We start from the raw sequence: 27,781 nt of genomic DNA, 5'->3' as shown, positions 1-27,781 counted from the left end.
ATCTGTGATCAGTGATTTCTGATGTTACTACTATGACTAGTTGAAGGCTCAAATAATGGTTAATATTTTTAAACAATAAAGTATTTTTAACTAAAAATATATATATTGTTTTTTAAAGCATAATGCTATTGCTGACTTAATGGACCACAATATAATGTAGATAAAACCTTTATTTGTACTAGGAAACCAAAGAATTCGTGTGAGTCTCTTTATTGCTCTGGTCTAGAACCAAAACCTCAATACCCACAAGGTATACCTGTACATGATTTGATATTTAAATTGTTTTAAGTCAAGGCTAAACAATTGTGTGCCAAAAAGAACACATAGTGGAAAAACATTAGACATAAAAGAGTTGTCTCTTCTACTTGCTCAGCGATGCCAAGTGCTGAAAGGAGCAAGGACAGGGGGAGGAAGAATGTCGGGGAAGACACAAAACTGCTGGCTTCAAGATCTGGCTGACCTGAGTCTTAATCCCCCCAAGAGAGCCGTCATTAAAGACTTGTTGACTTAGCTCAATATGCAGCCTGAAGTTTTCTGGGCCCACGGCTGCCCCTACCCACTCGTCATTTAGAAGCCCCCTCCTTCTCCTGCAGCCTGGGACAAACAGTAAGGCTCCCTCCATCCAGCTTCTCCTCTGGACCTGTTTTTATCTGTGCAAGAGATTGCCCTGCAGCTGTTAACAATTGGGATTAGATTCACCCTTCCCAGGTAAACATCCCAGCCAAATCCAATCTTCACAGCAGCTTTGCAGCACTCCACCCCCAATCCTGCACAGGAAGATAGGTTAGGAGAGAAAGGGAAATTTGTCATAATCATCATGGGAAGTGCAACTTTCATGGAGAGGATATTCCCTCCTCCTCTCTCTTCTAGTTTAATCTAAGTGATGGAGGAGTTTCCAAGAGAAAGACCCTTAGAGATTGGGAGTGTCTGTAGGAAGAGGGAACTGGGAGTTCACTCCTTGGTGAGATGCTTGCTGAGGTGTTGAATCTGCAGGCACCTCCCAGACCTGTCATGAGAGCACAGCAGAACAAGAGAGAGGGTTCTAGGAAGAGCTTGACTTCTGTCCACTGGAATTTGACGGTATGCATAAACTAGAGATTGATACTTGCTTCTTTTTAAAAGTAATTAATTAGGTTTTTTTTTTTACTTGCTTCTTTTTAAAAAGAGTTTTGAGGTACAATTGACCTACTGCACATATTTAAAGTGTGCAATTTCCTAAGTGTTGACATATGTTTATTTATATGTATTCATGAAACCATCACCACAAAAAAGACAGTGAGTAGGGCCACATCCCCAGTATTTCTTTGTAAAAGTTTGCCCCTCCATAAATTACTCCCCTCAAAGAACCATCAGACTGCTTTCTGTTACCACAGAATTCACTTGCATTTGCTAGAGTTTTGTATAAGTGGAATCATACAGTGTATACTCCTTTTATCTGGCTTCTTTCACACAGTGTAAATATTTTGAGATTCACCCATGTTGCTGTGTGTATCACTGGCTCATTCTCTTTTGCTGCTGAGCAGCATTCCATTGTATATATATATACAACAATTTACTTATCCATTCCCCAGTCTATGGAACTTTGAGTAGTTTCCAGTTTGGGGCTGTTGCAAATAAAGCTGCTATATCCATTCATGTACCAGTCTTTGTATAGACATGCTTCCCTATATCTTCAGTGGAATGGTTAGATCATATGATAGCTGTACATTCTAAGAAACTGCCGAACTCTTGTCTGAAGTGGTCCTACCATTTTTCATTCCCATCAGCAGTGTATAAGAATTCCAGTCCTTCTGTGTCCTTGCCAACACCCAGCATGATCAGTTATAAATTATAGCCATTTCCATACATATGTAGTGCTATCATATTGTGGTTTTAAAGTTCCTAATGATCACCTTTTCATGTGATCATTTTCATATCTTTGGGAAAATGTCTTTTCAAATATTTTGTCTGTTTTTTAAAAAATTGTGTTATTTTCTTTTTACTGAGTTGTTAGAGTTCTTGATAGATTTTGGATACAAAACTTTTATCAAATATATACTCTGCAAATATTTTCACTTAGCCTGTATCTGGTCTTTTCATGCCTTTTGAGGTGTAGAAGTTTTAAATTTTGAAAAGGTCTAACTTAACAAATGGATTCAGTGGACATGAGTTTGAATAAATTCTGGGAGGTAGTGAAGGACAGGGAAGCCTGGTGTTTTATAGTCCGTGGGGCAACCAAGAGTTGGACACAACTTAGTGACTGAACAACTTATCAAAAATTTCTTTTATGGGTTGTACTTTGATGTTGAATCTAAAAAACTTTGTTTATCCTAAGTCTACAAAGACTTTCTCCTAAAAATATTATAGCTTTATGACCCTCATTTAAGTCTATGATGCATTTTGAGTTAAATTTTTGTATATAGTGTGAGTTATGGACTAAACACTCAATATATATATAATATATATCTTTATTTGCTTATGCTTATCCCGTTGTCCTAACAACAGTTGTTCATTCTCCACCAAATTACCTTTACATCTTTGTCAAAACTCAGTTATTTATATTTGTGTAAATCTGTTTCTGGACTCCTAATTCTAGTCCATTGACCTGTACGTCTATTTGGATTCCAATGCCATGCTTTTGATTACTGTAACTTTTTAGTAAGTCTTGAAATCACATATAATTATCCCACTAGCACTATTCTTTTTCAAAGTTGTTTTAGTTCTTTTAGGTCCTCTGCATTTCCATGCATATTTTAGAATCAACATGTCAATATCTGCAAAAAGGTTTCCAGATTTTATTTGGGATTTCATGAGTCTATAGATCAATTTGGAAATAGTTGACATTTTTAACTATGGTTAGTCTTCTGACTCATAAACAAGACATATCTTCATTTATTTAGGTCATCTTTACTTTCAGTAATGTTTTGGAGTTTTAAGTGTACTTTTTTCATAATATTTGTCATATTTATCCTGAATTATTTAGTACTTTAAATACTTTGTAAATGTTTTAAAATCTTTATTTCTGATAGTTTTTTTGTAGCACATAGAAATACAGTTGATTCTTTATATTGATCTTGCATCCTGCAATTTTGTTAAACATACTTGTTAGTTATAGTTGATTTTCTGCACATTCCACTAGATTTTCTATATAGACACTCATTTTGCCTAGGAATGAGAATAATTTTACTTATTCCATTCAATTTGGATTTCTTTTATTCTTTTTATTTAATTATTATATTATACAATATTGAAAAAAGTGGTGGTCCCTTTTTTTTGTTTCTGATATTTTAAACTTTTTACCATTAAGTAGAATGTTAGGTATCTTTTTTGTGTGTGTGTAGATAATTTGTTTTGAACTGAGGAAGTTCCCTTTTGTACCTAGTTTGTTGAGTCTGTATCCAGATTGATTGGATTTTATAAGCATGTTGGGTTTTGTTAAATGCTTTTTCAGCATCTATTAAGATGATCATGTATTTTTCCTGTTTTGGTTTGTTAATATGATAAATTGCATCAATTTAAAAAATGTTTAATTATAATAAAAAACACATGACATAACATTTACTGTCTTAACCATATTAAAGTGTTAATTACATTCACATTGCTGTGCAACAGATCCCCAGTATTTGCAATGATTTCTGAATGTTAAATCCACCCTACATTCCTTGGAAAAATTCCACTTGACCATAATATATTATCCTTTTTATATGTTGTTGGGTTTGGTTTGCTAAAATTTTGTTTAGGCTTTTTCAGCTGTGTTTTTGAAAAATATTGGCTTACAGTTTTCTTTTCTGGTGATAGCATTTTCTGGTTTCATTGTCACAGCAACACTGGCATCAAATAATGAGTTGGGAGACATACCTTCCTTTTCAGTTTTCTGGAAGAGTTTATGTAGAATTGGTATTGCTTCTTCCCTAATGTTTGGTGGAATTCACTAGTGGTTCCATGCGGTCTAGAGTTTTCCTTGTGGGAGAGTTTTTAAACTACAAGTTCTATTTCTTTAATAGATACAGAGCTATTAAGATAATCTATTCTTTCTTGACTAAGCTTTGGTAGCTTGCATCTTTTAGGGAACTGGTCCATTTCAGCTGAACTGTCAAATTTATAGGTATAAAGTTATTGAAAATATTCTCTTATTTAAAAAAATATCTGTGGAATCTGTGGTGATATTACCTCTATCATTCCTGATTTTATAATCTGTGTTTTTTTCTTTATCAAGCTAGCTAAGAGATTAATCAACCTTATAGAACTTAAAGAAACAGCTTTTAGTTTCATTGACTTTTAAAATTGTTTTAGTGTTTTTTATTTTACTGATTTCCACACTGAACTTTATTATATTATTTTATTTCTTCTTACTTTATGCTGATTTGTTCTTTTTTAAAACTGCTATGTCTTCAAGTTAACTAATCTCTGCCATGTTTCAGTTCAGTTCAGTCGCTCAGTCGTGTCCGACTCTTTGCGACCCCATGAACTGCAGCACGCCAGGCCTCCCTGTCCATCACCAACTCCTGGAGTCCACCCAAACCCATGTCCACTGAGTCAGTGATGCCATCCAACCATCTCATCCTCTGTCGTCCCCTTCTCCTCCTGCCCTCAATCTTTCCCAGCATCAGGGTCCTTTCAAATAAGTCAGCTCTTCACATCAGGTGGCCAAATTATTGGAGTTTCAGCTTCAACATCAGTCCTTCCAATGAACACCCAGGACTGAACTCCTTTAGGATGGACTGGTTGGATCTCCTTGCAGTCCAAGGGACTCTCGAGAGTCTTCTCCAACACCACAGTTCAAAAGCATCAATTCTTCGGCGCTCAGCTTTCTTTATAGTCCAACCCTCACATCCATACATGACTACTGGAAAAACTATAGCCTTGACTAGATGGACCTTTGTTGGCAAGGTAATGTCTCTGCCATGTTTAATATATCCTAAATTCCACAGTATTTTTCATCAAAAATGTATTTTTGACATCTAGAAGTTCTATTTGAGTCTTTTTGATAGCTTTCATGTCTCAACTTTTTGAATACATAGAATACAGTTAAAACAATTATTTTGAAATCTTTGATTGCTAATTTTAACATCTGTCTCAGTTCTTGGACTATTTTGATAGATTGATTATTCTCCTTATTAGGGACTCCCTGCTTCATTGTATGCCTGGCAGTCCTCAATTAGATGCCAGAAATAGTGACTTTTACCTTGTTGGATGGTGGATCATTTTTGTTCTTATAAATCTTCTTGAGTTTGTTCTGGGATACTACTTGGGAATAATTTGCTCATCTTGGGTCTTACTTTTATGATATATTTGGTATACCTGCAGCAATCTAGGGTGAATTGTCCCCTACTACTGAGCAAAACCTTCTTGAATACTCAAACCCGATGCTCAGGAGTTATGATTCCTTTCAGTCTGGCTAGGGGATGATGCAGTATCCCCAGCCCTGGGTGAATGTTGGACTTTGTTTTCTAATCTTTTCAGATTATTTTTTCCCTGGCCACGATGTTTCTTCACCTGAATTTATTGATCAGTACCCTCCTGAATATCAGAGCGGTGGTCCTTTGCAGATCTTTGGGGCGCTCCCTCCGTTGGCACTTCCTGTTACCCTGTCCTATGAGTTCCCACTTGGTGACCCAACTCTCAGCATCATCTCTTCCGTTCGGAGTTTCGGTCTCTGCACCACAGCCTGGAAACTCTGAAGGCATCAAGCTGGGACAATCATTGACTTACCTCCTTTGTTCCTTTTCTCTCAAGGATCACTATCCTTTGTTAAGTGTCTTGAAAATTGTGTGTTTTTAAAAATATTTTATGTTTTGTTTGTTTGAGGCAGGAGGGTAAATCCAATTCCAATAACTTAACTGGCTCCACTACAATGAGAGAATAGAAATCAGAGGAGAAGGTGACAGCTTTGCTGGCTGTGGACCAAGTAAGATGGCATCCAGATGGAGAAAAGTTGGGGGCAAAGATTGTTTCTAGGACAAAGGCAGACACGGTTACTCTCAGCTTGGGGATCTCGGTGGTGGAAGGTGTGGCATAAAAATGAACATCTCCCTCTAAAAACACAACTCCACACCCCATACTATTTAATAGGAGACTGACACATAGCCAGAAGCCACCAACAGCAGAGAGAAACAGGTCAAGCCAATGGGACAGCAGGGACCTCTTTCCACCAGAGATAAGAAGCCACTTATTTAAAGTGACCTCTTCTATTCCTTTCGTTCTCCCTTCTTCCCTTCACGTGGGAGGCACTAAGGAGAAGGAGTAAAAGGCAAGGTAGACAAGAAGACAAGATCAAGTCTCCTTCCCACTCTTGGAACTCGAGTTACAAGTCTGGCAAACTCTGAAGAGGGGAAAAGACTTGGGTATAATATTGAGGTTGTAAACTGGACTGGACTTGAGTAACTGACGTTGATAGGAAAGTGATGGTTGGAGTCTGCTTGGAGGTTCCTCGGGCAGTGAGACTCAGTGACTGGACAGAGCTAGTTAACTGCAGGGAATGGAGAAAATAAATTGATCTTTATTTACATCTCCAGTGAATTGAGGCTTCTCAGTAAACTGGCTACATCTGATCTGTTAGCTGCTGCTGCTACTGCTAAGTCGCTTCAGTCGTGTCCGACTCCATGTGACCCCATAGATGGCAGCCCACCAGGCTCCGCCATCCCTGGGATTCTCCAGGCAAGAACACTGGAGGGGGTTGCCACCTCCTTCTCCAATGCATGAAAATGAAAAGTGAAAGTGAAGTCGCTCAGTCGTGTCCGACTCCACGACCCCACGGACTGCAGCCTACCAGGCTCCTCCATCCATGGGATTTTCCAGGCAAGAGTACTGGAGTGGGGTGCCATTGCCTTCTCCGATCTGTTAGCAATAGCTCCCAAATATTGAGACAGGCACTATACTGAGTGATGTACTTACCATATTTGTGCTTCATAACCTACAAGATAGTTATCATTTTATTTCCTCCATTTTGCAGGTGAGGTAAACTGAGACACCGTTGATTTGCCTAAATATAGAGTGTAGAAATTTCAGATCTGAAATACTGATGGGAACAATTTCATGTGCATCACTCTAGTCTAAGGAAAACCCATTCTACTCAGCTGCATTGCTCTTACTCAGGATACTCTCCTGAACATTTTGCCTATGTTCAGAGTTTGTTCCACTTCCCCAGGCTATGTTCTGTCAACCATTTCCTAGTGAGACCCGCCCAGTCAGCTCAACTACAGAGATGGAGGCAGATGAGGAAAGGGGATATTATGGGAAAACATTCATTTTAAGAAGATGAAACGTTGGATCAGGGCTCCCATCTGAGTGAGAGACATCAAATAGGTGGGTGGTCTTGAACAAGTCACTTAACCTCTTTGTGCTTTGTCTTCCGGACGTGTCACATTAGGATAGTAATTGTCAGTCCTTTTGGGCTGCTGTAACAAAATACCACACAATGGAAGCTTATGAACAATAGAAATTTATTTCTCACAGTTTTGCAGGCTGGAACTCTCAGGTCAGGGTGTCAGCGTGGTGGAGTGAGGGCCCTCTTCCAGATCCAGCCTCCTTTTGGTAGCCTCACCTGGAAGAAGGTACTGGGGACCTCTCTGGATTCTTTCATAAGAGCACTAACTCCATTTACCAGGGCTCTGTCCTTAAGACTGGGTCACTTCCCAAAGATCCCACATACTCATATCATCACTTTTTGGGGTTAGGGTTTCAACATATGAATTTGGGGGGACCATAGCAGTAATAGTATCTAGCCCATAGCACTGTTGTGAAGAACAAGGTATAGACAAAGCTCTTGATCAATATCTAGCCCATGGCCTCCTCTATCCAAGGGTTAACCATTATTGTTATCTGTCCTCTGTTACTGGGTAACTTCCTTTCCCCTGCTGAAGGAAAATGTCTGAATGAACCCAAACATAAACATTAACTTTTTTCTCTATATTTTCATGTCTCCCCTCTCATGGCCATCATCACCCCAAGAAACATATCTTTACTTAGCAAAACCACTCTCCCCACTCACAAGAGCAAGAAGGGGGAGAATTTTTGCTTTTCCTGGAAAGAACCCACATCTGATAGTGGATTTCTGCTCAGCTTCCCTGAATATACTTCTGGTTACACTGCTGGAGGGTGTCAGAGTGAGCAGTTAAGCCCATCTCTGTCTAGGTACCCAGATGAGCAGCTCTGGAGTCTTGTTCCATTCCCTCTGCAGGGGCCTGAGTAGGCACGTGGGTCCCTACAGTACCTTCCACGTGTGCTAGGCGGCAGGTGCTGCATCTGAAAAGCGGGTGGGGCCGCCACACAACCAGCTCTGCTGGTGGCACCAGAATCCCCTACGAGATCTGTAACAAGACAGGTGCCTAGGCCCAAGCCCAGGGTACGGGTGCTGTGGGTTTGGTGTGGGGCCCAGGCATGTGCATTTTTTAAAGGCTCCATAGGGTATGATGGTTCAGCTGGTTGCAGAGACCTGCATCTGGAAGCCACTGCTTTAGACTGTTCCAGAGAACAGCAGCCGCGCACAAGCACGAAGGGCAGCACAGGTCACCACCCTGGGCTCCTGGGCCTCAGCGGGTGAGGGGTTTTACAGCGTGACAGAGTTGACAGGGACCGGACGGCTCACTGATGCAGCACAAAGTAAGGACTAGGAGACTGAGGCAAGGAGGGCTTGCCTGCGGTCAGAGCCCAGCTCTGCAGTGGCGATGCTGCACACTTCCCTGCTAGAGTGTCTTTAGCTGCTATGGGGACAACCCCAACTCCCCAGTAATTCAAAACTCTATAGAACATGTTTTGGCCTGAACTGGGATTCACCCCTCAGTGGTCTGGTTCCACAGACCATGTTCTTAGTTGCAATGCATCACTGCCCCTCCTCCAGGACCCGGGCAACTCTCCCTGCCTCCCACTCTGTACCCTAGTCTGCTCCTGCCCCGTCTTCTCACAGTCCTTGGGCAAATCAAGACTCCTCTGGGTGTCAGCTTCCTCCTCTGTGAGACAGGGATAATGATTGCACGAGAAAATGTAGGCACTGCTGTGTGTAATTGTAGAAAAGAGTTAGGGCTTATCTTGCCTCAAAACCCTCTCTGACTTTCAATACTGGTTTCTTAGAGGCCTAGGGCCTTGGAAAAATCTACATCCTAAATCCCTAAGTTTATAGAAACTGAGCCCAGAAAGCTGAATGACTATGAGAGCAGAGTTCAAATCTAGGTGAGCTCACTCTGTACCCCTGTCCTTCCCTCCATATCACAGGCACATGGCCCCGCAGCCCTTCCATGGAACCTCTGACCATTCTTATTTCACAGATTCCTGACTGCTAGCTGGTCATCTCCCCTCACTCCTCTTTCCACTTTCCTTCCATTAGCCTTTACGGAGCACTCGTGTTAGTGTCGTGTATTAGGTCAGTGCTGGAGAATCTCATCTATAATACATACTAAGTAAGTGTTTGATGGTGGTTTATTTATTCACAGTTAATCACATATTCTGGAGAAGGAAATGGCTACCCACTCCAGCATTCTTGCTTGGAAAATTCTACAGACAGAGGAACTTGGTGGGCTACTGTCCATAGGGTCGCAAAGAGTTGGACATGCCTGAGCACACACATGCACGCAATCATATATTTAGCAATAAGCACTTGTTTTGTGTTAAATTCTTTTCAGAGAAGCTGTGAGGGATCCAAGAGAAGCAGAGAAGAACGTGGTGCATGTCCTCTCTCCTCAAGGATTTGGCAGAGTTTGAAGGGAGAAAGTCCACACACACACATACATAAGCACACACAACACAGACACAGATACACATACACACACACACACACACGCACACACAGCCCTCAAGGACACTAAGCGTCAGGCAAAAGGTGTAGGGGCTCTATGTCAACACTGCTGTGTTCAGTGCTGGTGATGGTGGGAGGGTAGGTGCTCTGGCTTGCGGTTGGGAGGCTGCTGTGCTGTGCTCCCCCCACCTCTGAGGGGAGCACCCTCAACCTACTCTCTGACTCCCCTTCTCTTTTAACCCCTTGTCTGCCAGGTTCCTCAGGTTTCTGCCTTCGAATCTTTTCTCACTCTGTGTGGTTTTGTGTGGTTTCGTCTGTTTGCCTGAGTCACTGATCATACACCTCTCCATGCTTCTGAATCTGTATCTGCAGAGAGAAGAGGCTCTGTGAGTTCCTGACCCTTGTATCCACCTGCCTCCCCAACACCTCTGACCTGATAGCTCAACGGCACTTGTCCCAAACAACTTGTTTCGCTCCCATCTGGCTTTTCCTCCTTGAGCTCTGGAAAACCTGGAAGTCATTTCTGACACCTCCGTCTCTCCTCTGGCATCCTGGTAATCATGATGTTCTTCAAATCATGGAATCTTGGAGCTATAAGAATCCTCACAGATTCTTTTCTCTCCAACCCTTCTTTTCTCATCTGGGCTATTATGACAACCTTACCTAACTGCTCATGCCCACTCATCAGTCCTCCACACTGGATGCAGAGAATTCTTCTCAAAAACAAACAAGAAAACAAAACCATTCCATCATTGACAGCCTTTCAGTGTCTCCCCTCTGCCTGCGGGGTGAGCATCCTGCTCCCGAAAGTGGCCTCTATAACCCATTATTAGTTGAGTTGTTTCTCCACCAAAAGCTGTGGAGATCCTAAGCCCTAGTACTGCAGAATGCAACCTTCTTGGGGAATGGGGTAGTTAAAATACGTGCATGCTCCTCTGTCCATGGGATTTCCCAAGCAAGAATACTGGAGTGGGTAGCCATTTCCTTCTCCAGGGGATCCTCCTGACCCAGGAGCTGAATCTGCCTCTCCTGCATTGCAGGCAGATCTTTGCCATCTGTGCCAGCAGAGACGCCTGGTTAAAATGTGATTAAGTCAAATGTGTTAAGATGAAGTCATACAGAAGGAGGGTGAGCCCTTAATCCAATATGACTGGTGTCTTTCTAATAAGGAGGAATTTGGACACAGACATAGATGGAAGAAGGCCATGTGAAGATGAAGGTGGAAACTGGCGTTGTGAGGTCCTGGGGCTGCTACCAGAAACTGGAAAAGTCAAGAAGAGAAACTCTCCTAGGTACTGTGGAGGGAGTGTGGCCCTCCCAACATCTTGATTCTGGACTTCCAGCCTCCAGGATTGTGAGACAACAGATTTCGGTTGTCTTACCCACCCAGGTGGTGGTACTTTGTTACTGCGGCCCTAGCAACATAACACTGCTTGCCATCACCCACGTATCAACTACCAAGCTCCAAATCTCTTCCAGCTTCATCCGCAGTCTTGCCCCCATCATCTCAGCCACATCCAATTGCTTAGAGCTCTCTAAACTCGCCAGACACACATATCTCTGCTCACGCTGGTCCCTTCGTATGAAGGCTCACCCCTCTCCCTACCCCCACCTCTCCTCCAGGCCTCACCTCTCTGCTCCTTCAGGGCCTTACAAGAATTCCCAGGCCCCTTACTGGGTCACTGCCTCCTTGAGAGCAAAGAGTCTGTTTCTCTCTCTTCTTTCTCTGCGGTGCTTTAGCACTGAATCTGACCAGCGTGAGGCGACAAGAATCTGAGTTGGGTCATTGTTCTTGCACAGTTTATGATGTTTGTGGGCAGTGGGGTTCAAAATACTCCTTCCTCGACCCTCCCTGGGTTGCCGAAGAGGATGCTACCCTGATTTCATAAAATACTCGCCAAGAGTGAATCAACTGCAGGCCATGCCTTCCAGGAAACCTCCCCCGAAACTGCCAAATTCTTCTCCCCTTGCTGTTGCCTGGCTCTCGAGCAGGCCTGAGGGAGGGGGAACCAGAGCAAGAGATTTTGCTTGTTCCTTTGAGGTCAACACCTAATCACTGTCCCTCTTCAAATGAAAAATGGCGAAAACACTAGCTAACTATTGTTTAGTGACCCCAACCCCCACCCCTTTAAAATAAACACTCTTTTCAATTAGGAAGATTTTTCACCGGGGACAGTAATTCCGTGTCCTACCAAAACAAACACAGTTGTAATTAGTTTTATCCAGGAAGAAAATTAACTCTGTTTATCTTAGCATAATTAATCATTGACCCTTTCTGTCCGGGCAGCTTGAGGGAGGGCGCGGGAGTGGGGGGTTATGATCTACAGCAACGGGGCATTCCAGGACCCATCTATCTCTCCTCTTGGTTACTCAGCTGTCTGCATGAGTTATTTGAAATAATATTCCTGGCCAAGAGTTATGGAGCTGCCTCAGAGCTCGATTTGAAGAAACACTAAATAAGGCTATGATCTTTATGGTTTCAGTCTGCTGAGAATTTTAGATGAGTATACATCAGATGGGCATGTAGGCCTGCTGGGGGCCCCAGGATTTACTGGACTTCTGCTGTGCCTTTCATAGTGACCTCCGCAAGTCCTGAGGGTGGGAAAGGAGCTGTGGGCAAAGGGCTTGGTTCTTGATGATGGCCGTGAGGCTCTTGCTTCATTGAGAAGAGCGTAAGCTTTGAGGTTAGAAGAATTTGAGTCCTAGTCCTAACACATCTTCTAGCTGTGTGACTTGAGGCAAGATGCCTTATCTTTTGAAGACAGTCACCTCCAAAATTAAAAAAGAAAAAAGGTTATGGAGAGATCAAGGTTAGTAACTGATACCCTTGGGGATTTGGTAAAATTAGAAGTGAGGTATGCCAAGCCACTAGCCTGTTGCCTGGTACTAAGAAGTTGTGCAATAAACACTGGTAAATTATGTTATTTTTGTATGAACTGAGGATTCAGGGGTAGAAGAACATATGGAAAGTCTTCTCTCTATATTTTAATAGTCCCTGCAACTCACGGAGACCCTACTGTGTGCTGGACTTTGCTTTAGGTCTTGGAAATAGAAAGAAGGTCTAATCACAACCCACTTTATGGAGTTCACAGCCCACTGGGGAGAGACAGACACACCCAGACATTCTCAATCTGTTATCCAAATGCTAATCCAGAGATGTGGGGTGATAGCATCGTGGTGGAAGAGAAGCAGAGACCAACTGAATTTGATTTCACAGCCATTCAGTTAACATATAATACCTCAAGTAACCCTCATGATAATTCTAAAAATAGACACAATGGAGGGTGACCTAGGGACAGCATAATTCAGGCTCACAGATGTTAAGCCATTGTACCCAAACTGCATGGCTGGAAAGTGGTGCAGCTGGGATGTAAAGCTGACTTCTCTGATGTGGAAGCCTGGGCTTTGTCAGTTTCACCTTGGTTGGAGATCCTGGCTGAGTTTTAATGGCTGGTGTCCTGCTTCAAGACCCTGAGTCAGGGGATTAAAGCAGCGTGCTTCCTCAGGGCTTGTGTCAGAAGTCTCCGCGATTAAAACTGCAGCTTCTTTGGCATCAACCTCTTCCAAATAAAAATCTCTTGCAGGGGGATCATTTTAAATAACAATCTATGGTGATTTTTATGTTCTTGTCATCTGTCAGAATCATAAAAATCTACTTTTTTCATGATGTTGACATGGCTAATCTCAGAGAAGTGCTTGTCCTCTATACTTGGGGACAAGAGAACTGTGAAATGAAGGAGACCAGTGTCCTGAGATGAGAGAGTCAGAGAGAGAAGATGGGTGGGGCGGGACCCCTTGAGAGGGGCCTGGTGAGCTCCCACTGGGGTGAAGGGCTGCCAGAGGCGGGGAGATGGGTCACACCTGCACTGAGCACTAGGTCTCCTCCTTATTTCCAGAGCAGCAGAGAGCTGCAGAGGTAGTTTTGGGAAACAGGAGAGGGCTTCAGGCTCTGCCCACTGCAGACAGGGAGCGAGGCAAGCTTCAGTGATATGCATGTTGGTGGCAGGATGTGGGGCTCTGGCCTCCCCAAATCTGGCGGGGAACCAGAGTGGGGACCAGTCCATGTTTGGTGCTGCGAAGGAATCCATGGAAGAGCACAGCCACAGATTTTTGAGGCACAGAGGATGTTTTCCTAGGCTGTGGTGATGCCTGGCTTGCAAGAGTGGGCACCCCACACATCCCAACAAGTCACACAGGCTGACCAGCTAGAAAGAATTATATACTGGGTCCCTTTCTGCCAGTGACAGGCTGTGCACACTTGGGCTGCTTCCTCCCCTCTTAAGTGTCTTGGTTTCCTCATCTGTAAAATGAGATAACAGTACCTCTCTTGTCAGACTTATGAGGATTAGATGACTATATTGTACACATTATCTCACTTAATCTTCGCAACAGCTTCTGAAATAGGAATGTAATTATCATTAAATTTAGTTGAGTGAGAGGGTTCAAGTGACTTTCCCAAGGTATATAGGTTTTAAGTGGCAGAGCCAAGGTTTAAACCCAGCTGTGTCTGACTCTAGAACCTTGCTTTGGCCACGTCCCATGATGCCTCTTTTCTAGGAATGAATGGACGAGTTCCCGCACAAACAGTCATCCAGCCTCGGAGGTTTTTCTGACAATAGTGACTGCCCCTCCTGTGATTCACCCCCAGCAGCACATGACCCTGGTGGATGCCTCTTCCATCACAGGGGCCTTCTCTGCTGACAGCATTGGAGTCTGTGTGGCACAGCAGTTTCAAGCACAGGCTCTGGAGTCAGGCTAAAGTGGTTACAATATTGTTCAGGAAGTTCTGGACTGAAGGACTCTATGAGGCAGACACTATCTGATGACGGGCTACCCCAGGATCCCAGATTTCTTGGGGACACAGAAGTAGGTCAAGAAAGAGCTTGAAATCTCCATCAGAATTACTTACACTCTCCCCAAAAGGCTGCAGCCAAGAGATAAAGGGCTACATCACTGAAACCAAAGATGGAGTCTAAGTTTCGTAGGAAAGGATGGGAGGTGGGTCTCACAGAAATGTTTTTACATTTAAAATCTTCCATTTAAAAAAAATAAATAAAATCTTCCATTTAGAACTTTATATGCAGGATTTGACCAGCAGGAAATCCAGACAAGACATTTTTCTCACTGATGCTCTAAGAAGCTGTTTGAACTGTTTCCCCTGTGACCCTCTTCAGTCCAGCAAACATTTATGGAGAACGGATTGGGCACCAGGCACTTTCCTGGGGATACAAGAATGAAACTGGGACAGTCCCTGTGCTTCAGAGAGTTTTCAGGTCTCTGCAGCTGCATGGCATGGCAATGTGTGTGTGTGTGTGTGTGTATTGGGTGTGCATGTGTGTATGTGTATATTGGGAGGGTGGGGAAGGGAGGGAAGGGGCTGTTGCACAACATGAGAACTTCGTCCTCCTACAGTTCTGGGAGGAACTAGTCACTCCATCTGCTGGTCAAGATTAACTGAGGTCATGCTTGGTGAGGGTGGGCAGGTGATTTTTCATTTGGAAACTGGTTAGTATCTACTGGAGAAAACTCTTGGAGATGGACTCTTTTCATAAGAGGTTTTTGAGGACTTCCCTGGTGGTCCAGCGGTTAAGAATCTGCCTTCCAATGCAGAGGACACAGGTTCAATCCCTGCTCAGGGAACTAAGATCCCACATGCCATGGAGCAACTAAGTCCGTGCAACCACTGAGCCTGCACGCCAATACAGAAGACCCTGGATGCTGCAGCTAAGACCCAACACAGCCAATTAAATACACTTTTTTAAAACAAGAATCTTTAAAGAAAGAGATTTTTGAGATCAAGAGAGCTGAGCTCTGTGGGTATTGGTTAACAGACACTCGCCTGTGGGTTGGGAGAGGTCACGGGGGAGTAGGAGAAGGAGAGGGCGCAGGGGAAGAGGTGGCTGGTGGATCTGGTCTGACACTATGTCCAAGCTCCCAGCTATAAATATCTAGTCTTAGGGAGCTCAGTCTTTTGCACTAGTCATGTGAGAACCATCTGAGAACTGGATGGAACCACCAGGTGAACGGGAGGTAACAGGCAGGCTGAAACACAATGAACCAGTCACCTTCAGATGTGGAGACCACACAGATTTTACCAGGATGGGGGTGATTGGGTGGTTAAAATCTCAAGGAGAGAAGACTCTGGGGGCTGTGTCTCTGACTCCAAACCTCCGAGGGCTGAGGCAGAAGCAGTGGTAGAGAGCCAAGCTTTAGCTGAGTAGAAGGACAGCTGTCCTAACCGTGGGCTGCCTGGGGAGGCACTGAGTTCCAAACCTGGCATTGTTCAGTAGAGCCTGGAGGCAAAGGACTGCTCTTCCCTGGGGCTGGGCAGGCAGGGAGGGTGGGAAGGGAGAGCCATGACGCTGAGGATCCCCTGACAGAGGAGGAATCATCTGGTGGGAAGATTGGTGATAAACAGGTCCAGTTGAGACCCTGTTCATCTCATAACTGGAGAATGTAAAGTTTACACTTTAAAGTTTAGAGTACAAGCCTAGAGGGGAAGCTAACTGAAAAATTCCTGCCTTCCCTAGAGATGCGGATATTCTGTGCCCCAGGATTTCCCTGCATGATCTGGCCTTTTGGGAAAGGCAAGAGAATATGATGCTTTCCTAGTCCATTTGGGCTGCTGTAACAAAATACCACAGAGAGGGCAGCAATATAGATGACAGAAATTTCCCAGTTCTGGAAGCTGGAAGTTCAAGATCAAGGTGCCAGCTGGTGGGTGTCCGGTGAGGGCTTGCTTCCCGGTTCATAGATGAGCTGTCTTCTTGCTGTGTCTTCACATGGTGAGAGAGCTCTCTGGGGTCTCTTTTATAAGAGACAGCTCCTCCCTCATGACCTTATCACTTCCAAAAGGCTCACCACATTGGAGGTTAGGATCTGAACAAATGAATTTGGGGGGGAAAAACATTGTCTACATCAGATGAGGCGAAGAAAGAGGGGAGAGGGACTTCCTTGTGATCTAATGGTTAAGACTGTGTACTGCTAATTCAGAAGGCCAGGTCTGAGCCCTGGTCAGGGAACTAAGGTCCTACATGTTGTGCTGCTCAGCCAAAATATTAAAAAAAAAAAAAAAAAAAACAGGATAAAAATGGGGGTGGTGGGAGAAAGGGCAAGGGGAGGGGCAGCAGAAGGTAGCATCCAGTGTTTAGAGGGCACCTACCAGATTTCAGGCACACTCACACCTTGGCCACATCGACTCCTTGTGCAAGCTTCTGTGTTTCACAGCTGATGGTCTGAGGTGGACTCTCAACCAGGAAGGCTCCAGGTAGGCCTGGCTGGAAAGCCTGCTCAGTTCTGGGTAGTGTCCTGCCTTCCTCAGGGTGGGTAGCACAGCACCTCTCACCTGAAATGTTGCCAGAGGTCATTTCTTGACCCCTCCCCCCAACCCGGCCTCCTGTAATCTGCTTGAAGTGAAGTGAAGTGACGTGAAAGTCACCCAGTCGTATCCAACTCTTTGTGACCTCATGGACTATACGGTCCAGGGAATTCTCTAGGCTGGAATACTGTAGTGGGTAGCTGTTCCCTTCTCCAGGGGATCCTCCCGACCCAGGAATCAAATCAGGGTCTCCTGCATGGCAGGCGGATTCTTTAGCAACTGAGTTTATAATCTGCTTGCCCTCCCCTTGATTCCTCCAAACTGTGGGTCTCCACAAAAAAAGAATGGGGCACTTGGCTCCCTCTTGTGGTTGGATTAGTCAGAAGATGGCTTGGAGGAGCCATGCCTGTCAGGAACACTGAAAAATCAGTGCAGTGAGAAAGGTTTGCTGTAATTGTTGTTCAGTTGCCCTGGAGTTAGCTTGGGATCAGGAGTACGGCTGCCTGTGGCCCAGAGGTAAACTTCATTCTTTCATTCAGATGTGTTCTCTCTGGGCTGGGCACTAAGGGTCAAGATGAACAGTTTCTGAGTAGACGTGTATGTGCCTGCTCGGTCACTCACTTGTGTCCAACTCTTGCAACCCACGGATGGTAGCCCGCCAGGTTCCTCTGACCATGGGATTTCCCAGGCAAGAATGCTGAATGCTGCAGTGGGTTGCCATTTCCTTCTCCAGTGGATCTTCTCGACCTAGGGATAAAACCCGTGTCTCCTGCATTGGCCGGCAGGTTCTTTACTCCTGAGCCACCTGAGAAAGGTTTGGCTAAGAGCATATTCCAGGAGTGGAGTTCTCTGGCACACAGTAGGTGTGCTATGCAAATCTGAAGAGTCATTGAACGAAATAAGACTTGGAGGCCGAGGTGGGCCATTGGGGAGGTCGGGAGGGGGTCGGGGGGAAAGCACAACCTAAATGTTGAAAACTATGTTTCATTCAGCAGACATTCTGAGGACTTCAAGCCTGGCAGGCTAAGGGAGGAGCCAGGATATATGGGAGTTTTTCAAACAAAACTCCAGGTAGTTTTTGCAACAAAACTCCAAAAAGGCCAGGTAGTCTGAACATCAAACGATTACTGTTAAAGAAAACCAGATATCTCAGGTTAAGGAGTTTAGTGCTTTTCTGTGTATGGGAAGGTGCAAGACTCTGGGCTTATTGGAATCATTCTTTGATACACACCGTAGCTACCTAGGGCCAGCATCCTGTCCTTTTCCATCCTGAGTTCCCTCTGAGTTCACCAGTGCTGGGGAGGGGCAGGGCTGCTGTAGCTGAGGACTTAGCTGCACGCAGTCCTTTTGTCTCCACCAGGGCTTCCCTGATGAAGTGGGTTAAAGAATTCACCTGTGGAGACACACAAGCCCTGGGTTTGATCCCTGGATCAGGAAGATCCCTTGGAGGAAGAAGATACCCTGGATGAAGCAATGGCAACCCCCTCCAGTATTCTTGCCTGAAAAACCTGTGGATAGAGGGGCTTGGCGGACTAAGGGTTGCCAAGAGTCAGCCATGACTGACCACACACACACACACACACACACACACACACTGGAGTTCCCTCAGGGTTCCCCCTCAGGGCAGCTTTAGTGGCTTGCTGGCTTTCACATCCTCTGTTTACTGATAAGGCAGACACAGGGGTAAAGAGAGAACCAATGAGGGAAGAGTGCCAGCTGGGCAGAGCTCGAGGCTCCAGACTCTGCTCTCCAGCCACCCCTGGGAGCCCTACACAAATAGTTACCCTCCACCGGGGGGCCTCGGAGCCTTGGTCTGCAAAATCACTGAGTTGATTTATGTTGGTGCTGTTCATTCTAGGCTGTACTTATTAATCACCTGGGAAGTTTGAAAATATCCTGATAACTGGGCTCTCTCCCTAGAGATTCTGACTTAATAGGTCTGAGGTGGGGCCTGTGCATTGCTCTTTTTTTTAAATTTCCCCAGCTGATTACAGTATGTTGCCACGGCTGAGAAAGGCGTGGGTTATTTTTCCGAACCCCTCAAAACTCCCATTGCCTGTCATTCTGAGATTGCTTTTAAGGTATTTCACTAAATTTAATTTGTATCCTGTAGTAGTAGATGATGTTATTTCACCATTAGGACAATGGGCTGGTATTTGTCACCAATAAACCTCAAGATAGTTCTGGATGTTTGTGTCCGTGGGGTAATCCCATCAATGGGTCATGAGAATATGATTTATCCCCCCTGCCTCTAATGTAATTAAGTGTGCATTAAAAGAAGGCTGCACTGTTGAGATGCAAATTAGGGATGGCAGTTTACCTTCAAATTGCCATTTTGTTAAGGTTACCATTATGTTGTTTCAAGTGCTTAAAAGTGCATTATTCATGTAGCAAACACAGGAAGTCCACCAGGAGAGAAAGTACAACACACTCAAGAGACATTGGAGGCCTCTGGACTTTGTCACATCCGTAAGAACTATTACTTCATTCCCTCCCCTGTTTGTTCTCCCTGTATCCTGTGCCAGAAACGAAACAGTGGTGCGGAGAAGGAGAAGAGGAAGGAAAACGGTCTGCAACTTGGGCAGCTACTCTTCAGATTCACCACTTCGAGCTAGTTCATATTAGAAATATCCAAAGGTTAAGTGTTATTTTGAGACATGCCTCCCTGCTAGAGAACCTCACGCACTGCAGGGAAGGAGCGTGTGAAGAACGTTTTAGAATTCTGAGCTGCGTCTGTGTCTGGCAGCCTGGCCTGCCTCTCTGCCCTGCAATCTCTCCCTCCATCCTGAGAGCGCTCTGGCCGAACCACACAGAGTGGGTATCACAGAGAGGATGCTAAGGGGACCCAAATGAGCCTGCTGCTAAGTGAAATGAGCTCTAGCTTGGATTAGCAAGAAACCACCTGAAACAATCCTATCAGTTTTATAGAACCCCCACTGACTGAGCACTGCCATCATCCAGATGCAATGTTTAAATGACCCCCTTCACCAGTCTGAGGCATCAATAAGGTTTACAATACATTTTACTTCTTAATTAATTGTTCAAGCCTACCCACCTAGAAATCTACCTCCCTTGAGGTCCAAGAATATCAAGAACTTTCAAGAATGTCACATAACACAGAGGGTTGAGTGATGCTTCCAAGTGTAGTCAGTCTGTCAAGGAAATTCTAATCTTCCTGGAGATTCCTCAACTCTAGGCAAGCTTATCTCCTTCTTTTAAGTGGTCAGATCTTGGGAGGTCTTGCAAAGAACAATCTTCGTGAACCTGAAAGTGTTCTGTCATATCCCATCCCACATCTCAGTGTGTACTTGGTGGCCTTTTGTTTGTGATAACTAAGAGGTGTGTCTAAAATGTTCAAAGGAAAACCAAAGATCTACTTCAAGGTGATAAAAACTGTTTGTCAGACAGAAATCACTGGCAATTTCTCTCGATGAAAAAAATCTTAAGTTCTGTGTCACTTGGCAGTCTATCATACATGTGTACATAATTTAATCCTTTCAACAATTTTGCAAGGTAGGTGAGTTAATCTCAAAGCTTGAATTTTTATTATTATTAGAGTGATAGAAAAAGCTAATAAGTTCTTACTACCTTCTTTGTTTGAGGAATTGTGCTAGGTCCTATATAAACAATAAATACTGTCTCTAATCCTTACCATAAGACCACAAGGCAACTATTATCATTCCATTTAACAAAGTAGAAAATAAAATCTTAGTAATTTGCTCAAGATTAGGTAGTTTGCACTTTGGGTAAGTAGCAGAGCTAGGATTCAGTATTACATCCTGCTGAGTTTCAAACCCATGATCTGCACTGCATAATAACCTGCCTGCAAAAGTTCACCTGTTCTGGAGATGGTGGGACATGGTTTTCAGAGGATCCTGTCCTGACAAGGGCAGGGGACACTTTTCAGGGACGTTGTACAATGTGCTCCAACCAAGGGGACTGGAGGTTGCACAGTGTCCCCTCCAGCCCCGGGGCTGACTGGTCGTGAGTCAGCAGGCAGTCTCTTTGTTGAGCAGTCTGGCTCAGAGAATATGTTAAAAAATATTTGTTGAAGATTGAAAGTGCTCTGACTTGGAACTGAATCGATGATAAAGAAAATATCTTAGAAAAAGTCAGAGAAAGGGAGGTTGCTGTGGTCTGCTGTGGTCTACAGTGGTCAGGGAAAATGAAGGCAGATTTTGACCTAAGATGTGAAAAAACTTACTGAATGACATCCATCAGACTGCCAAGATTAGGGGGTCTCTGGGAGCAAATCTCTACTACTCCTTTTCTAAGAGCAGACTTTTAAAAGCCTGCTCTACGAATTTTACCTCTAGATGGCACTCATGTAATTTTTAGCCTTTGCAGCTTGGCTTTCAAAGGAACTCAGCCAGTGGCTCCGGCCAATGTCTGTCCAAATTTGCATCCAAAGCCCACTCCAGTGTTCTTGCCTGGAGAATCCCAGGGACAGTGGAGCCTAGTGGGCTGCCGTCTATGAGGTCGCACAGAATCGGACACGACTGAAGCAACTTAGCAGCAACAGCATGTTTCTCTAGGTCAGGATGTCCACTGATGCTTAATAAAATGCCAGAGAGGGGAAAAACATGTTTTTTTTAATCTTGTTTAGTCTTACTTCATCCATGCATACCTCCTCTCAGCCTGTTTTGTTGTTGTTCAGTTGCTAAGTTGTGTTCCACTCTTTGTGAAACCATGGACTGAAATACACCAGGCTTCCTTGTCATTTGAGACTGAACAGCCTGGCATCCTGTATGATACATATTTGATCAGATGACACAGGTGCTTTTGAGACAGTCTTTCTGGTGACTCCACCACCTCTCCGGATCCTTGCAGGGTGTCACTCCTTGGACTATGAGGCTGAGAGGGGATAAGATCCCAGCACAGTCCTTCCCTGGAGTAAAATAACTGTTTTGTCTCAAGTGACAAGCAGAACCTGTCTTCTTCAGTTCCATGTTTATTCCCCTTTACTGTTACTCATTCTACTCTTGAAACATAGATCAGGAGACAGGATGAAAGTAAGGCTGAGTCAAGATTACAGTCATGAATATCATGTTTGGAAAGATCATGAAAAGCAGAGACTCTGAAATATACCAAAAGATGTAACAAAAACAAATTAGGAATACAGGAACAGGAGGTGAGGCAAGACCTGTTAAAGACACCCTGTCATCTTTAATTCTCTAGCCATGGAGAGAAGCAAGTAGATTTGAGTTCGGATGAGAAGTTGCGGGAACAAAGCTTAGCCTGGGCTGGTTGAATTTTGTGCTTGAGTCAAAGCATCTCTCCTCCTCCTCACCCTGCTCAGCGTCTCATGGTCATGCCTTTATTCAATGAATATCCAAGCACCTCTTGTGTTACAAGAATCGGTAGAGGCACTGAGGCTATAACTGCGAGGAGATGAAGATTCAATCCCTGGGTCAGGGAGATCCCCTGGAAAAGGAAATGGCAACCTACTCCAGTATTCTTGCCTGGGAAATCCCATGGATAGAGGAGCCTGGCAGGTTACAGTCCATGGGGTTGCAAAGAGTCAACTTTCCGAGGAGCAGTGGGTCCCAGGCCTGGCCCAGCCCTGTGCCCACCTTTGTTGTGCTCCCAAGCAAACCCTGATGCTCCTGCCACAGAGGAGACTTTCTTCTGAGAGGTTCAGTGTCCAGGGAGCTCCTGTGTGCATGAGGTGAGCACAGACGCCACGTGGGTGTTTCAAGGCTTGGAGTCAAAAAATCATGTTCTAACATGACTAGGAAGAGTAAGGTGTCAAATGTCCTGTCTCAGGTTTGTTCTGATTCCTCACCATGCATTTGTATACCTAGGAACACAGATCTTTGCTATGTCATCATAATCACATCTAATGTTCATCCTAAATTATGATTCATATTCTGTGCCTGGAAATAGTCCCAGTATTTAATAATACCTACACATAAAACAATTCACTGTTACAACTTATATCATCACAAAACATTAATGATCTTCTGTAGACCAAGCAAATATTTTTAACCATAACTGTTGTGCATAAAATTCACAACCAGAATCCCCAAATCAAAAATATTTGCACAATACAAATAATAATTTAAAATACCTGGGCTTCCCTGGTGGCACAGTGGTAAAGAACCTGTGTGCCCATGGGGGAGATGCAAGAGAGGTGGGTTCGATCCCTGGGTTGGGAAGATTCCCCTGGAGTAGGAAATGGCAACCCACTTCAGTATTCTTGCTGGGAAAATTTCATGGACAGAGGAGCTTGGTGGGCTACTGTCCAGGGAATCACAAAAAGTTGCACATGATTGAGCACACATACAACTTAAAATACATAGACATATATACACACACTTTCATACACTTCCAGAATTGTGCTTGGGGAACCCATTTGTTGAGTGCCAGTGAGGGCATATTTTTGCTAAACTGTTGCTCCAGGTATTTTTGTTTGCAAAATCTCTCACAGTAGGGCACAGCTATATATTGGATGAGCAGAAAAGAAAAATATGCTTGTGGCAACCAGAAAGTTTAAAGGTCTTTCCAGTTGTATAAAATGGACCTGCAGAAATGTTTAAGTGTTCTCAGGATGCAAAGTTGGAGCTGAAATGTGATATCAAAGCAGTTGTAAAAAGTGTGCAGCAACTATCTCACGAGGCCAAACCTGGTGCCCAGATATGCAAGAAAGGTTCAGGACACGTAGCTTGCTGGCTTTGTTTCACATGTTGCATAATCTGATCTTGTGTGAATTTCACATAAGATTCATATTGTTCTGCTAATTTGGTATTGAGGATTTGCTCATACTCCTCCTGAATTTCATCGTCATCATCTTTTAAGAGATACTCATATTATTTCAATTTGTCAGAGGGTAAAGGTGGGCTCATCCTTCTTCATCCATGAGAAAGCTGGAGAACTGTGAGTACTGTGAGTGCTGAGGAGTGAGACTGACTTTCCAAAGTATAAGCTTCTTTGTGAACAACTTCTATATGTCTCCATCTTCGGTAACAACTATATTCTTTATTTATTTTTTAGTTGGAGTATAATTGCTGTACAACAACATGAATCGGCCATATGTATACATATACCCCCTCCCTCTTGAGTCTCCCTCCCACTCCACCCCATCCCATTCCTCTAAGGTCATCACAGAGCACCAAGTTAAGCTCCCTGTGCTATACAGCAGCTTCTCACTAGCTAGCTATTTTACACATAGTAGTGGTAGAAGGCAATGGCACCCCACTCCAGTCCTCTTGCCTGGAAAATCCCAGGGACGGGGGAGCCTGGCAGGCTGCAGTCCATGGGGTCGCTAAGAGTTGGCCACGACTGAGCGACTTCACTTTCACTTTTCACTTTCTTGCATTGGAGAAGGAAATGGCAACCCACTCCAGTGTTCTTGCCTGGAGAATCCCAGAGACGGGGGAGCCTGGTGGGCTGCCATCTATGGGGTCGCACAGAGTCGGACACGATTGAAGCGACTTAGCAGCAGCAGCAGCAGCAGTGTATATATGTAGACTATATATGTCAGTGTTACTCTCTCAGTTCGTCCCACCCTATCCATCCCCTGCTATATCCATAAAGTTCATTCTCTAGGTCTGTGTTTCTACTTCTGCCCTGCAAATAGGTTCATCAGTACCATTTTTTCTAGATTCCATATATACGTGTTAATACACGATATTTGTTTTTCTCCTTCTAACTTGCTTCACTCTGTATGACAAACTCTAGGTTCAGCGGTTAAGAAGCTGCACTTCCATGGCAGGGGTAACAGGTTCAATCCCTGGCTGAGGAACTAGATACATAGCTAGTGGGGATAGGGTCTGTGTCTGAAGCAGCGGCAGTAGCAGCAGTGGCTTGGCATTCAGAGGCAGGAGGCCTGAAGTGGGCAAGGGCAGAGAGTGCAGTGCTGCCACTGTGGGGAGCCAAGGCTCAGCAGCACCACCTTGAATTCCATGCGCTGCTTGGATGTCACCATGCACAACGTTCCAGGGACCAGGGACCATATCAATAAAATTAAAAGTTTAGATAAAATCGACAAATTTCTACACACAGAAATTTGACCAAATCAGCACAAAATGATGCAAAAACTGTGAATGATGAATGCCAGGAATCATAAATCTTTCCACCAACCCATAAAGTAAATTTCAAAAGCGAGCGATTTTAATGTGTGTGTGTGCTCAGTCATGTCTGACTCTTTGCAAACCCATGGACTGTAGCCTGCCAGGCTCTGCTGCCCTAAGGGTTCTCTAGGCAAGAATACTGGAGTGGGTTGCCATTTCTTCTCCAGGGGCTCTACCTGACCCAGGGATCGAACTTTTTATATTCTACAAAATATTTAAAGAGGAAGTGGTGCTGGTGAAGACTCTTGAGAGTCCCTTGGACAACAAGGAAATCAAACCAGTCAATCTTAAAGGAAATCAATCCTGAATATTCATTGGAAGGACTGATGCTGAAACTGAAGCTCTAATCCTTTGGCCACCTGATGCAAAGAGCTGACTCATTGGAAAAGACCCTGATGCTGGTAAGACTGTGGGCAGAAAGAGAAGGGGGCGACAGAGGATGAGATGGTGGGATGGCATCAATAACTCAATGGATGTGAGTTTGTGCGAACTCCAAGAGATAGTGAAGGACTGGGAAGGCTGGTGTGCTGCAGTCCATGGGGTTACAAAGAGTTAGACACAACTTAGAGACTGAACGATAACAACAAATGCGAACATTATATAAATACATAAAAAAATTAAGACTTGTGAACACTCCAATATAATATTTATATCAAACTTGATAAAATCAATATAAAACAGAAGAGTGACATGCTAATAATGACCTAAGTTATACAATATGAAGAACATGAAATTGCTGATATTAAATCATTTTACCCTAGAAAAATGACAATTTTATGTAGATCAACATATTCTAAATACGTATTAGCAAATCAGACCTAGTCTATGATCAGTTGAGGCAGTCTATTTTCTATCATGACCAGTTAGTAGTCCAGTCCAGAGAAGATGGGATTCCAGGCAGATCTAGGGCAGGGATGTGAACTGAAATAATCAAGCAGCATATAAAAATGAGGGAATGGCAGTGCCGGGGGAAATAGATGCTATTACCAATCATTCCTTTCTTTTTACCATTCAGTCACTATAGTCTCATCCAGGAACGACCTGGATTCTCTTCTAGGCTCTGTTTTTATCCTCCTTTCAGTCCAATCTTCTATGTGGCAAGGGAATTTCTGCTATGCTCCTTTAAACTCCCCACCTACCACCCCTTCTTACATATTTCAGCTAGAGCAAGGCTTACTTACGATCACACACCATTCCACATATATTATGTCGCAGAGAGCTTGTGAAAACTGTAATTCCTGCCCTTACACTTTATCCATTGTCTTCCTCATCATCGGATTCTACTATAAAAGGAAATGTGTTGGAGCAGTGGGTTAGAAGTAATGTGTCTCTCATGCTTCCCTCCCTTTTTCTTCTTGAATATTCAGGAGTGTTTCCCTTTCTAGCTCTCAGGGGAACCAGAACTCAGTAGTGTGATGGTGCAGGCAAAAAGAAGTAACAAAAATACAAAATCTATTTCCCTAGATTCGACTATTTAGATGCATAATTATTATTATATAAGATGTAATTGCAAAAGGAAGCACTTACCATTTAAAGAAATCTTTCAAAACTAAATAGAGACACAGACACAGGGAACAAACGTATGGATACCAAGGGGGAAAGGGGGGTGGGATGAATTGGGAGACTGGGATTGATGAATATATACTATTGATACTATGTATAAAATAAATAACTAATGAGAACCTACTGTATAGCATAGGGAACTCTACTCAGTGCTCTGTGGTGACCTAAATGGGAAGGAAATCCAAAAAAAAGAAGAGATATATGTGTTGATTCACAAACTATACAGTAGAAACTAACACAACATTGTAAAGCAACTACACTCCAATAAAAATTAATTTAATAAATAACTGGTCCATGCTTTCATGTTTATTCAGAGCTATTGTGTTTGGTATAAAAGCTATGATAATCAAGCTTTTCTGGCTGAGTGGTGAGCAGGGCTATAGTCCTTAAGTTTCTTTGTCTCAGATAAACGCAGGTGGGATGTCGCAGTCATACTCATATTCCTTCACATCCATACTTAACTAACTCAGCCGTGACGTTTGTTCAGCAGTGTGGCAGTCTGGTTACATTAACAGAAGACTTAGTTCCATTTAATACAATAACTTTGAGAACAGAATTAATATTACTTTTTTAATAAAGCCTTGCTGCAAGTCATGCAGCACCCAGCAAATAGATGTCAAGATTATAACCTAGGCCAGTGGGCCAGTGTGATTTAATCTGTTACACTGCTCACCTTCTCCAGGTGTGTGTGGGTTTTACAACATGGACCACAAGGGCATCAGAATTTGAAGTTCCCCCAGTAGGGATCCTGGAAGTCAGTAAGAGAAAAGGGTAGGATCTAGTTCAGATGAAGATGTTGAGCAGGTAGTTACTATATTTCAGCAGGCTGGCAGGGTTCAGGATCCAGCAGCTCAGAGAATCAGCTGAAATAGTCCCAAAGAACAGATCGGGCAGGGAGGCTGTCATTGCTGGGCTCTGTTCTCTTTTGTTTGCTAGATGAACCTCCACATCTAAACTGATTGTCAACAGTACCCTCAGGGCTTAGAATACGCTTCATCGTGACGCTACATGAAGGTCTCACTGGAACAAAGTTGGGCTTGGGCCAAGGCAAGGGTCAGTGACCTGACCACAAGGAGGTTCTACTTCCCTTGATGGCTAACTTTATATGGCTACTTGGGT

Source organism: Oryx dammah, unplaced genomic scaffold, assembly GCF_014754425.2.
Source record: "Oryx dammah isolate SB20612 unplaced genomic scaffold, SCBI_Odam_1.1 HiC_scaffold_28, whole genome shotgun sequence".
Classification (NCBI taxonomy): Eukaryota; Metazoa; Chordata; class Mammalia; order Artiodactyla; family Bovidae; genus Oryx; species Oryx dammah.
Note: the sequence above shows the minus strand (reverse complement) of the source record.